The sequence below is a fragment of the Gymnogyps californianus genome, chromosome 1 (assembly GCF_018139145.2).
Source record: "Gymnogyps californianus isolate 813 chromosome 1, ASM1813914v2, whole genome shotgun sequence".
In the NCBI taxonomy this organism is placed as follows: domain Eukaryota; kingdom Metazoa; phylum Chordata; class Aves; order Accipitriformes; family Cathartidae; genus Gymnogyps; species Gymnogyps californianus.
The window spans coordinates 15611363-15624842 of record NC_059471.1 but is presented as its reverse complement, the minus strand read 5'-3'; the positions used below and the strand labels follow the sequence as shown (position 1 = coordinate 15624842).

General features: G+C 35.8%; 1 protein-coding gene across 1 annotated transcript in view; it reads right to left on the bottom strand.

The window, feature by feature from the left end:
* The window catches only part of DYNC2H1 (dynein cytoplasmic 2 heavy chain 1), a 191520-nt gene that overhangs the window by 15889 nt on the left and 162151 nt on the right, over positions 1–13480 (bottom strand). The window lies entirely within an intron of this gene.

The following is a 13480-nucleotide window of genomic DNA, read 5'->3' as shown; positions in this document are numbered from 1 at the left end:
TTACAACACAACTGTAAAAAGTATCCTTATTCTCCTTTTCGTTTTATATGACCACATGGCAGCATGTTAGTGAAGTGCTACAGTCTCAAAAGACAACACTACTCTATTAAATGGATCACTTGTCACTAGCACATCCACTGCCACTGCCATAATGCGTGGAAGAGATCAGGTCTTGAAGGGAAGGAAGTTTAAGCTAAGCCGCAGAAAGACTGAAGTGATGTTTCTTGAAAAGGAGAAATCCTGTAGCAGATCAGCTATAATATCTTCATTTCCCTCTCCTATCCCGACTCCAGTAAAAACATACATTGACTTCATTTGTCAAAGTGATGCAAAGTTGTTTGACTTCTTATTGATCTTGGATGGCTACGTAGCATTTCAGTCTGAAGGGCCTTCTTCCATCACCAGCTCAGTAGAAAACTTTGCCCTTCCTGTCAGGTAGTCCAAAAGAATCCATGCATTTGTCACTTGCCAGCTGGATTACAGCGAGAAGACTACCATCAGCTCCAAGATGGTGTAAAATCTAGCTACCTGTCTCTTTGTGGCTCAGGCCAATACCCATGCTCTCCCAACTGCTCCCTCACTCCTACCTCCTATAATATGGTCTTTACAGGTTTGTTGCAATTCAGGATTTGTTTTTCTTCTTCAAAACAGCTAATAGTCAAGATCTAAACTCACTAAAAGCAGCTTTCAGTGTATGAAGTAATGATACATCTTTGGTTAGATATGGCAGCTATAACATCTGAGAAAAGGCATATGAAAACTGAAATGGTGTATAACTTATTTTTAAAAATAAATTCACATTATATCAATAATTTCTATTATACCAATAATGTGGTCTACAAGTCCAAATATTCTAACCCCGAAAAGATTTATATTACAAAATAAAATAAAAAATCTATCATACACTCTTCTTTGCAGCTATTTATTTCAGTATTTCAATATTTCTGGAATCTTTCTTATTACAATGAAACTAGAAATTCAAGTTTGAACTGTCCATGATAGATTAATTTAGCATATGATGATTATAAATATAATATCAAAACTTATCAGCAATACCCAAAATGCTTGCAAAGCAATTCCTAGCAGGATATTTCAAAACTTCAATTAATGTGAGGTTCTGTTTGGTATAATAAAATGATTTTTTTTTCTTTTTTTTTACAAAAATAAATCTCTAAGTGTGGTCTCAGATGGTTCAAATAATATTTTTTCTTGCATCTTAACATCCAAGAAGCATCTATTCCATTTTCAGAGGGAAGCCTTCCTTATCTTCTATAATCCCAAAGCAAACTGAACACCTCATATTGAACAGTGGAAGGAATAAAGAGGCTCCCAGGTTTTCACATTATCATTTATACAACTTTGGGATCACAGAACTCCTCTACAATGAATCAAGTACTTTTCCTTCACCTGTTTTAATTCATTCCAAATGTATTCTCTTCCACTGTGTTTTTCTGTTGGTGTGGTCCCAGAAGAGAACTTTTATTGAAAGAAAAAATCATATAAATCACTACAGAAGTGATTTAATTTGTGTGCCTAGATGGAAAATTGTATTCAGTGTTATAAGAATATGCATAGCCAGAAACCATAGAGTACATTTCTGTTTTTCCACTAGTTTTAAAGGGATTCAAAGTTACTGGGGAAAAAAAAATGCAAGACTTTGGATAAGTCTGAGAGCAAACGATGGTGAGTAGCACTGCTAGGGGAGTAAGTATTCAGTTAACCAGAGTTTAGATTAAGCAAAGGTCAATCAAGCAGTTATGCTAGAGTCCTATTTTCCTCACAGTGCAGCAGCTGTTCCATAGGTGTGCTCCTAAGTGTTGGCATTCAGTGGTAAATGCCAGCAGGAGTAATTGTATTACACTCCAAAGAAATGAAATAGAGGTATTTTTTCTGGCATTGAGCACAGAGAGGGTAACGTGTAGCTTCTCAGGAGCAACTGGCATACAACAATTTGCTCCCTTGTGGTAATTTTTTTTGTATGTGAAATCCTTGAGCTATTATTCTTGAGCTAGTTATCCTTTATTAAATGAACATGTGAATACTGCAGTATTTCAGGTATACAATAAGGTGTTGGCACATACTATCTTTCAAATGGTAAATCACACAGGAATTTAATTTGGAGTCTTACTTTTGTTTTAAAATAGTTTTCTTTTTTTTTTTTTTTTTAAATTTTAGAGCATGCACACCAAACCTGCTGGTTAGTGCTTTAAATAAAATACTATTATTTCTTTATTTCAGTTTGACATGCCTCAGAAACCCCCTGTTTGTTCAGGAAGTCTGAATACTAACACAATAGCACAGTGTTAGAGCATAAAAATTCTGAGTCCATTAGCATCAACATGCTAGCTAACGATGTGCCAGAAGCAGATGTGCAGTAAGGCATAGCTGAGGGAAGCATTAGCAAATGTGATCTCATTCCAGTTACTGTATTAATTTATTTTTATCAAAACAGGAACTTAACTTTCCATGAATTGCTGTTTCCTACATTTAATAAGGATACCAGAATGATGATGTTGCATAAGAACTGTAACATCATACTGACAAGTTCATGATTGATGTATGCCAAAAATATCTACTTTCAGATATTTCCTATATGACCACTAAACACAGATTCCAGTTAGACAATACTCTTATGCTTCATGTCTTCATGTCTTTTCTTTCTCCACAACTAAATACATCAGTTACTAGGTACTAGATTGCATTTGCAGTTACATAGAGAATAACTGGGTAAGGAAGTATAAGAGCTGGAACTATTCCAGAAACTACAAAACGTGCAGAGCAAAGGGGACAAACATTCAAAGAAACTTCAGCGTCCTCTCCTTCTGAAAGAGATTATGGTCCTGCTTCCCACCTCCACTGGTAAGAAGTTGCAGCGGAGGGAAAACAGTGGCACATAACATTCATTTGCAGATAACAGACAAGACTGCCTACCATAACCCTTGGACAAAATCAGGACTACATCAGACATAATTCCTTTGCAGAGTTCTGGAGCAGGGATGCTGAAATCTAGATTGTGATGGTGCTGGTGTGAGTAAACAGGGGTACAGAATACTCAATATATTAGGCACTAGTAATGATGGGACGCACCGCAGTTATTTGTTTTATAGTACCAGCTTGAAGGCTATGTTACAATAAGGAGAGCTAACAGAGAACTGCTTACTTTGCTATGGTTCATCTTCTCTGGTCAACATTGCATTAGATACAGATTCTCCATTAAGCATCTCCCTCACAGTCCTTGTTCCTCTTCTGAAACAATGACCCCTTGGACTGCAGTCACCAGTCTCTCTATTTTTTTCTTTTTCTTTTTTTTTTTACTGTTTACCAGTCATTTATTTTCTGTTAACACCCTCTCTTGAGGCTCTCAAAATTCAGAGAAAATCTCTCAGCCATGTCTGTGTCACAGAACTCTCCTCTACTAGCAACTATTAAGGCTTAACCTAACTCTCAGATATGTATGCAATGTTTATCAAACACACTAAAGCAATCTAATCAGAAATCGTTTAACTCTGTGGGGTACATATCCCAAAATACACCACAATGAAAAGGCAAAGAAGGAAATCTATTTTTCTACAAGGAAAAAGGGATCACAGCATGGAAACAGTGGCTGATGCAACCCCAGTCTAAACAAAGGAACTATATGATTGCACGGCCATGTCTGTGACATGGCATCCTGGGACACACCACGCTGGCTCATGCTAAAGCTACTCACGCTCCATTGAACAGAACACTGCAACATGGGATTACTGCTGAGACTATCAAATGGTTTGTTCAACAAAGCATAACTTTGTGTAGACACAGAAACTAATTAAGATTTTTTTTTTTAATTGGTGTAATAAGCTGGTATGGATTGTTGTTTGTTCCTACATAGTAAAGTCAAGGCATTTAGAATGAAGGTACCTCAAGTACAGTATATGAGCTATTTGAAGCCCATGAAGCCTTTCTTTAAACCAGAAAGGGAAATTTTTTATTGTGGCCAACCCCAACAGAACAGCTCATCGTCAAGGCTGTAGGTCTCTTTCAGATGTCCTGTCACACTTGAGGGCTAAGAGAATGCTGAAGAGCAGTAGCATGGCATGAAGCTTCATTCAAACCTGTTCTCAGGAAGTAACCTGGAGAAACAGACATTATGGAGTAATTTAGGGAAAAAATATTGCACATTTTGTTAAACAGCACACTTTTTTTTGTTTTATTTTTAAATTCATTTTTGGTTTTTTTTTAGATACAATGGTTTTAGTTTTAAAATTATTTGTTAAAGAAATAATTTATTCATAAAATTAACCATTTGGCAGCAATAATACTTATGTCATTTTGATACCTACTGCATGAAATTTTAAAGTATCTTACAGTATCATGGAATCATAGAATGATTAGACTTGGAAGACCTCTGGAGAGCTTCTAGTCCAACTCCCCACCCTCAAAGAAGGGCCAGCCTAGAGTAGGTTGCTCAGGGGCTTGTGCAACGCTATTTTAAATATCCTGAATGATAGAGATTCCACAGCCTTCTCTGGGCCACCTGTTCCAGTGTCTGACCACCCTCAACATGCTTTTTCCTTCTAAATGCCTAATCAGAGTTTTCATTCTTGCAACTTGTATCTGTTTTCTCTTGGCTGATCTTAGTAAGTGCCACTATGTATGTCTAAGCAATACATGAAACATTTGAAATTTTCAGGGCATATAACTAGATGTATCACTAGTGAATATTTAACATTTAAGAGAAAAGCACTACACTCAAGTAGTACAAATCAAGTGCATATTCATTAGAATAGATTTGACCCAAAAGGTACAGTGGAGAAGTTCTAAATTACAGAATTATAAAATGTAGGTTGAAAGGGACCTCTGAAAATAATCTGATCCAATCACAGCTGAAAGTAGGGCCAAATTCTATGTCAGTTTAGGTTGCTCAGGGCATTGTCTACTCTAGTTCTGTAGATCTCCAAAAGCAGAGATTCCATAAATCTCTCTGGGCAACCTGGGCAATGTTTTTCTCAACTGAACAGCCAAAAACTGGACAAGTGCTTCAGACGTGGCCTCAAAAGTGCAGAATAGGAAGAAATAACAACTCCCTTTGACCTTTAATAAGCTTATTAAGAATTTTGCATTTCTACGGTATCGTGATATCATGGGTGACACATATTTTTAACAAATTTGCAGCTAGTAAGCCACACAATTTTATTTTTATTATTCCAGTAATATCTTACTTTTTTTTTTACTTGATGGAGTCTTCTGTTGATATATTCAAATCATCAATTTTGACTTTCTCAGTCTGATGAGAATAAAATACATGAATACACATGACTGAATAAATCTTTTTTCTAGCTTCATAATCTTCATATCTGAATAATGAACAATATTTGGCTTAGTTCTAAATGATTTACTGCATTTTACCTACCTGATAGGTAGGTAATTTCAGTTGATTAAATGTATCATATGGGATCATGAAATATTAGAAATGACACTGAAAATGGTAATTATAGAGAACTTATAAGAAAATACATTGTATGTGTAAGGAAAAGCATATACAACAGTACAAACCTGATGGGAATTTTAAAACTCAAGCTCAGAGGTAGAGAACAGATTCCTCATTGGACCATAACTCTCTTAGTTGAGAGGGACTAGTGGAATTAACAATACAAAAATATTACTGCATGCAAATGTGCTCTTACGCATTCTCCTCCATGTAAGGGCACACATTCTAATTAAGTTGCTATTTACAGCACTCAGCTGAATACACTGGGAAACATACTATAGAGCAGGAGGGTATTTACGCTTCCTGCCTTTAAGCATCACTTACATGGCTAAAACGGGGATCTAAGCTTCCTATCACTCTTAAGAACTCTTCTCCTTTGACTCAAGGTTTTGGGGTTTTTTTCCTCAATTATGTACCTCGCTGAACGTTTAGAGACAAAGACCACACCAAGAAGAACTCTACTAAGACCAAAAAAACCCCCAAAACCCCAAACCAGAATGCCTCTGTGTTTACTCCAGTTTTAAAATACAGTCCTGACAACAGAGTTGCTGAGTGCACTTGCATCCTGCACTGCTTTATTTGAATGTGAATTCCCAAGAGTAAAACTACTGCACACACAACAGATAAACAAGGATTTAGTCAAGAATTACTCTCATGAAGCTTTTCCTTCACAAACTAGATTTGAGATGACAGCTCTGAAACTTTAATCTTTTTTATATTTGTACAGAAGTACAATATGAAACTATGTTATCATTTCAAATTCAGCTATATGCAATCTCCTTCAAAGAGAGAAAGATAGGTCAACATGCAGCTACATTTCTGTCTTCCCCCAAAGAAATACCAGAAAGATTGCTAATTAGGGATGACGTTTGTTTGTGGAATGGCAATGTGTTTCTATTAGAAAATGGGCTTACTTATTAATATATATCTGCAAATGCTATTTGAGGAATAGTTGTATCATGTTACCATTGGTCTTGACCACTTAAAATCTCAAATCAAGAGATGAAATATTTTGTAAACTACTCACCAAGTCAGTTCCCACCAAAACATCTACAGTCCAAAACAGAACCATGATCACATCTAGTCACTTTCTAGTTACAAAGCTGCCTTATTACTCTAAGAAATTTATTTCTGTGTATGCAAATATGACTATGAAATCACAGTTACAAATTAAACAATAAAGGATTTTGAATAGATTGCTTATTATTAGTAGATACAATATTTGTGTCAATATAGTGGTGATCAGAAGAGCAAGTTACTGCAACCGAGTTGTCTAGAAAAAAGCAAAGCAGATTGATGGAATGTACCTGTAAATTGGTGTATTAGCATGTGTTGCAACCTTCTCATTTATTAATGGCTGGAATTTAAAATTACCAAAGTCTTTGACAGCACAACATAAGAAGACTCATTTTCATATGCAAATGATAACAACATCCTTTTCTACCACTTGTACTACAATTAACCTTTTTTTGCTGGAGCTTTTGTCAGACAAGACTATCCATTTTACTCTGCTTTCTCTTTTACAGACATCTTTGTCCATGATAAAGGAAAGAGATAAAATGAAAAACAAGCAATTAGAAACTGAGCAATCTACACTTTAAATTTTAACATTTTAAATGCATAGTTTATTAATATTTTATTATTGTCTCTTTTCAGATTTCTTCCTGTATTGTGAAAATGTATCTTGTAGCTTAAAGAGAAAAATCAATTAATTGTGATTATTTTATTAGATTAAATAAAGTATATCAACTACAGCTTTAAATCTTATATAATACATGGTACAGTTTCTTGTAACTTATGGAGTATATAAATACTAACTTGCACCCACAGAAAAAATACAGAACACTAAATCTAGTTCTTTTAAATTTAAACCGAGATTAGAAAAAAAGATCATTTTCTTTAAAATAAGGTAATTTCTCAGAAAGTGCATAGAGACAATGACCTCGGTTTTCCTTCTTTTTTATGCAACACTTATAAAAATCTTTTTATGAGTGATCATCTTTGGCAATCAATATTTTACAATCAGAGAGCTGAAGAACTGGTCAGTGGTACAATAAAGGATGCTGCTCAAACTTCTGCTTACAAGGTAGTATTTAATAATTAAAAAAGAACAGCCATTCTCACAGAAGATACTTAGAATTCTGAGAATTTAATCAACAGGAGTTGAATTCTGTTGAAACAGATTACTTTCCAAAACATTTAAGCCTGACATTTATAGAAAAGCCCATAACTTGTGGATGCCTCAATTTAACAGAGCATCTAAACTTCATTGGGATTAAGCTTCAACAACTCACAATGAAACCAAACAAAATGCAAGTAGAGATATCTTTCCTTTTCCAATGCTGCTTTCTAAAAACTTTTTCCATGCATAAAGCAACTTGTTTTCCCAAAATTTGAGATAATCCTTGCTCAGTGACAACCAAAAAATATCTCCATTTAAAACAGCAAAGCTTGCAGATTTAGTGTGAAAAACCACTGTATTCTGCAGGAAAAGAATCATTTCACTACAAGAAATAGTGATTTCAGTACCTTTGGAAAGTAAAGTCTTTTTGGTGCACAAACAAAAAAGAAAACTTAAGGAATCCTTCCACCTCAGGCACCCACGCATGAACGCAGCTTTCTGTAAGTCACAAGAGTACATGAACTCTCCGAGTTCGCTTCAGCTTCTGCTTTAGATTCCTTGGAAACTAGACCTTATTTTCAGTGGACAACTTCTATGACCCATGCAAGTCCAATACTTTCATCTTACATTCCATGTGGCCTCCTGTTTGGATGGTGTATCTTTATAAAGCACCACTACTCTATATCAGCCACTACTTAATCAATATGATCTAACTGAAACAGTGATTAAAAAGGGACATGATACAACAGCTGGATCTATTAGAGCTTCAAATTTGCCTATTACATGAGAGAGAAAGAAAACACCTACATTTTTATAGCAGTACTTGCAAATTTCCAATTTTTACCAAGCAGTTATCACTTAGATAAAAGGTCTTGAAAGATGTATCCTGGCTGATAAATTCTGAACAAAGTGAAATCATGCTGCAACATGATGAGAGCTGTTGGAGCCAATTAAGGCTCAGTTTCTTAGCAGATAATGTTAGGCTGCAGTTGTATTTTTGTTTTGATATTCATGACAGCTGAAGAGGAGAAGCCAAGAAAAGCAACAGAAAAATGCTAATTCTTCAAAATAAGGTGGAAATTTGAATTAAAATAATGAAATGGGTGGATTTAAAACACAATATTTTTATGTATTTTTGTGCTTTAATATTAGAATACTAAATCTGAAGTATTCTGCACTGTACAGATACCTAGGCAACAGCTGTTCAAATAGAGAGTGATGAGAGGAACAACAAGGTGGGGAACGCAGCCAACCTAATCCATCTGAATCAGCTACTCCTAAGATAAAAGACAAACCATCAAGCTATTGTCCCTGCTGCAAAATCTGCTAAGGCATCTATTAGAAAAAAATGAAATGCTGTGAGATTACTTAAAGGGGTATAGGCCTTATTATGGAGTGCCCAAGTGGGTGAATTTGGGGACTGAACATGACAATTCTGGGATTGTACAAGATTTATTATGGGATATTTAGGAGAAGGAGCAAAGGTGGGGGAAGGTGGATTGGGGATGAACAAGAATGGGAAAACAGAGAAAGAGGTATAAAAGGGCACATTGCATGTAGGGACACTGCTGGTCAGTACACTTTGGCCAACCTTGCACCTGATCACCAGTCTGTCCTATTCTCCTCTTAAGCTCTATTTTTAGTTATTTTTTTGTGCAAGTGTGTTCTCTATATGGGGTGTCGTGGTTTAACCCCAGCCAGCAACTAAGCACCACGCAGCCACTCCCTCACTCCTCCTCCCTCCCAGTGCGACGGGGAGGAGAATGGGGGAAAAAAAGGTAAAACTCATGGGTTGAGATAAGAACAGTTGAATAACTAAAGTAAAATATAATACTAACAATAATAAACAAAACAACCAGTGATGCACAATGCAACTGCTCACCACCCGCTGACTGATGCCAGAGCCGTGATCCGTGCCTCCCGGCCAACTCCCCCCTGTTTATATACTGGGCATGATGTTCCATGGTATGGAATACCCCTTTGGCTAGTTCGGGTCAGCTGCCCCGGCTCTGCTCCCTCCCAGCTTCTTGCACACCTGCTTGCTGGCAGAGCATGGGAAACTGAAAAATCCTTGACTTAAGATAAGCGCTGCTTAGCAACTACTAAAACATCAGAGTGTTGTCAACACTATTCTCACACTAAATCCAAAACACAGCACTGTACCAGCTACTAAGAAGAAAATTAACTCTATTGCACCTGAAACCAGGACATGGGGGAAGCGAATCCACTAGCAAACTTCTAGCAGTACCAGCCAGCAGGAGGGTAAGAGGTCTTGGAGCTGTGTGCTGCAGACTGCGGGACTGGAAGCAAGACAGTGGAGAGACGAAAAATCAGTGAGACTTGTGAAGCGTGTTTTCCTTGAGCAATGAACCACCAAAACAGGATAGGGCTATTCATGCTGTCTGTGTTTATACAGCTGCCTATAAAGGTACTGTCCTCCTCTGTTAGCCTGAGTGTGCTTGGCTGTGTCTCTACAGAGTATGTGTGCGTGCCTATTTTGGGATTCACGCTCATCCTCTATTTCTCAGATTTTACGTGTATATCATCTACTGTTGCATTAAGACTGATTTATAGGCTGGTCCTCAGAGTTCTTTAACTCAGTGAAAATTGAGAGGACTTGACTTCCTTGGCTTTGTAAGAGCAGACTTTCTGCCTGTTATCAGTGAATGAAAATTGAACCTCTCTGCCTAGATGCCTTGGATGTGAAGGAAGAATCGTGTGTCTCCTATTCCCAGAAGGTTTTCTAGTAGCTTCAGCAGGCAATTTCCAAGAGTTCAAACCTCATATACCTTGGGCGTCCAATCTACCTTTCTGGGGACATAAGTGTTGAAACAGAGGAATAGTAAGGGTTCCAAATCAGAAACAAATTCATTCTACCTCAAAAAGAGCAGTAAAATAGTAAAAATCTTATAGTAAGGGGGTTAACTGGTACTGAAATTAAATATTACGACCCTAGATTTCCCTCAGGATGGGAGGGGACAAGAGAGAACAGCACCCCAGAGAGACACATACAAGTCTCTTGACAAAATATGAAACATAACTTTTTTATATACTATATTAGGAGTACTTTACAGATAAACACACACTTTCAAAACTTATGCAAATAAAAACTTGCAGTATTCATAAACATTTCCTTGATTAGAACTCTGAAAGTAGTGTTTATGATTCTGAGGTCAAACAGTCTTCATTTTCAGTGTACGCTGTAAGCCTTTTAGCAGCTGTCTGACCAAACAGCCATCCAAAGGAAGAACTATTTTTACAGGTGACTTAAAAGCAGCTCAGCCCAAAAGAATGAAATAAATATTTTCATTTAAAATATAAGGTCTTGTTGCAAAAAGAGACGGTTTTTTTGGAAGAAGTGAAATTAAGCTCTTTATTTAGTTCTTGTGGAAACAAAAAGTAAGTTCCAATTTGTTGACCTGAAACATTTTTTCAATGTTGATATTCATCTGACATTTGCATGGGCTGCCGTTTTGCCTCTTAATAGTCTAGTTCGGGGTCTCTTCTCTCTCTTTCTCTCCTGCTGGTATCCATAGGCAAGAGAAGACACTTATCTATAGACTGAGATGGACTTAAATTCCATTATACGCTGATGTATATTATTGCTGAGCTATAATCATGTACCACGAGAGATGGAAACCACAGGACGCGTTTAAGATGCCACCATGAGGAAACTGGGAGTATAAGGACCAAGAATTACAACCAACACAAAGATCTATGATGATTCATAAGCTTCATATCTTAATGTTGATAGCAAATAAGTCACTGTAGACAGACAAGCTGAAACACGCTATTGTAAAGTTCAATGTTAGCATTGCTAATTTAAAGTGTCCAGAACTCTTCATCTTAGAAGAATGTTCAATACACAGAATTTTTGTTTTAATTTAAAGCAAAAGCTAACATCCAAATATCAGAACTTTCACCTGGGAAGAAATCACATATTTCCATCAGCTCTATCACCACAACATAATACACAGCAAAACATGGCTCTATTGCATTTTGCATATACTGATCTGTTCCCACTTTAAGTAGGCAGATTTCCTCTTTTTATTTTGCTTTTACTGAGTGAATTCAGACCTGAGAAATGCAACACCTGTTGTTTTTCTGTCTGTTGTTGTGTAACGCTCTCAGAATATCTTTACACTTCTATAAATTCTGCTATAATTGTTCTACCATCTGGCCTATATTTTGCGTTCCTCCCCATCCTCATTAAATGTTTGTTACAAAGCAGTTGCTTTTATTATTTTCTGCACTGGCAGGAAACATCTTGACAAGGCAGCCTTTAACTAATAACCTAAGTAGAGACTTACTGCATCCTTAGTAGATGCAATCTTTCAGTACAACTTTGATGTTTCAATGTCTCCTATTTTCCTCTTGAAAAATACCTAAATCAAACCTGTCTCAAATGGTGAAGGTAGAAGTCAGTATCTTATAGTGAATGAAACAGAGGGAGGTATGAGTAACTATCAAAAAAACATGACGATGGAGTTGGTCATATAAAACTAAACCAATCCAAAATATGGCCTTTATTGAAATACAAAGCTGAAGATAATTTTCAGAGTTATGAGAAAATCTTTATTGAAGCCTTTATTGAATTTCTGAATACTAATCTAGAATTAACTGATGATAAATTACATTTATAAAATCAATAATGAAAAGACACAAAAAAAGAAAGTTAATTAAAAAATGATCAAGGCTAATCAAAATCTTGGTGTAATATGCACAAACATGGATTGGAATCATGTTTAAGGAAAAAGATGATTCAACTGAAATGCATAATTAGAAATAATCAACATTTTTCTGGTAAAATACATACAAAAATAAAAATATAGAAATTGTATTTCAGATGTGATCTGACTAGAAGCTTGAGAAGCAAAACAGACTGATAATGTATTATTAAGAATTGCTTCAAATACAACTGTATTACATATTTGACATAAAAACATATAAAAAATACAAGAACCAGTATCTGGTCATCTGTCACTACTTTCTATTGTCACTAACAAAAAAATTAACACAATTTACTGCTTACAGATACAGTTAAATATCTACTGTAAAGATCTGCCTTAATAATCTTCCCCTCTCTTACAGTAAATAAATGTTTAAAATTGTAAATGATTTCTTCATAATAACTTTCATAAAAATGAGTAATCCAAATGTACAATTTTGTCAGCAGTTTGAACAATGAGAAAGGAAGATTACTATCATGGTAATATAATGCAGCACATTTGTCAATAGTTGACTGGAGTAACATATGGAAATAAAAACTTTTTGAATGTGCTTGGTTGAAAATAATCTATTACTGTTAACACTAATTTCATCCTGTTACACTGTGCCACATTATCTCCACTTTGTATGGGAGATGCACTCCACACAGAAGCTTGAACTTTAATCTCAGGCTTCCATTTAAAAAAAATCGTATAAATAAGGAAAATTGCATGCTGTTTGGTCACAACCAAATAAAGGCAGAAGTCACAAACTGCAAGGTACTCTTGAAGATTATGAGCACTGCTGACTCAGCCACAAATGATGCTTTTTTAATAATAATGACTATAATAGCCAGTCAAAAGACAGAAGGGACTATGGCAACTCTAGTTATATGACCAAATAACATCTGAACACACGTTATCACTTGTTGCTATATATATTTACACTTTATTGTTTATAATTTGAGCCTTTTTGTGAAGGAAAGGATAAAGAAAAATTAAGCATTAGCCAAAAGAAATGGTTTGCATAACAAGAAACTTATTAATACTTCGGGAACATCTATTTGATAGTTTCTTTAGAAAAAGTAATGCCTAGAAATCATGTGCCCCTCAAATATTCCTTCTGAATCTGACAGTCAACGCTGATGTTCACAGTAATCTTCTTCATATCCCACTGGACAAAAC